Here is a 959-nt window from a genome sequence, read left to right as displayed (position 1 = left end):
GCCTGGAGGGAGGGACAGAGTTTTCATGGATGGATGGACGGAGTGTTCCATGGATGGATGGATTTGTCCATGAATGGACGCAGTTTTCCATGGATAGATGGATTTTCCCATGGATAAATGGATTTTCCCATGGATAGATGGATTTGTCCATGGATAGATGGATTTGTCCATGGATGGACGTGGTTTTCCATGGATAGATGGATTTGTCCATGGATAGATGGATTTTCCCATGGATAAATGGATTTTCCCATGATAGATGGATTTGTCCATGGATAGATGGATTTGTCCATGGATAGATGGATTTGTCCATGGATGGATGGATTTGTCCATGGATGGACGCGGTTTTCCATGGATAGATGGATTTGTCCATGGATGGATGGATTTGTCCATGGATGGACACGGTTTTCCATGGATAGATGGATTTTCCCATGGATAGATGGATTTCTCCGTGGATGGACGCGGTTTTCCATGGATAGATGGATTTGTCCATGGATAGATGGATTTCTCCATGGATGGACGCCCTTTTCCACGGATGGGCCACGTGGATCCGGAAGGGCCGGAGGGAGCGGGGTGGGAGGAGGAAGCGCGGGGGGAGGGGCAGAGCCGCCCCCTCCTCCCTCGGCGGGCGGGGCCTCCGCGGCGCGGCCCCGCCCCCTCATGCATAATGCATGAGGCGGGGCCTCATAGCGGCCGGGGCGCAGGCAGCGCCGCCTCCCCGCCGCGATCCCGCCCGGAGCGTCCGGTGTATCCCGGTGTATCCCGGTGCATCCCGGTGTATCCCGGCGCATCCCGGTGCATCCCGCCCGGTGCCTCCCGGTGCCTCCCGGCGCTTCCCGCCCATCCCGCTGCATCCCGGCGCCCCCCCGCCGGCGCCCCCCGCGCCCGGCCGCCCCGTCGCCGTCGCCCCCCGTCGCCCCCCGCCGCCGCCGCCCCCCCCGGCCGCCCCCCCGCGCCGTCGC

Source organism: Tinamus guttatus, unplaced genomic scaffold (assembly GCF_059628265.1).
Source record: "Tinamus guttatus ecotype Peru unplaced genomic scaffold, ASM5962826v1 Tinamus_guttatus_pri_ptg001261l, whole genome shotgun sequence".
Classification (NCBI taxonomy): Eukaryota; Metazoa; Chordata; class Aves; order Tinamiformes; family Tinamidae; genus Tinamus; species Tinamus guttatus.
This window is presented reverse-complemented; position numbering follows the sequence as displayed.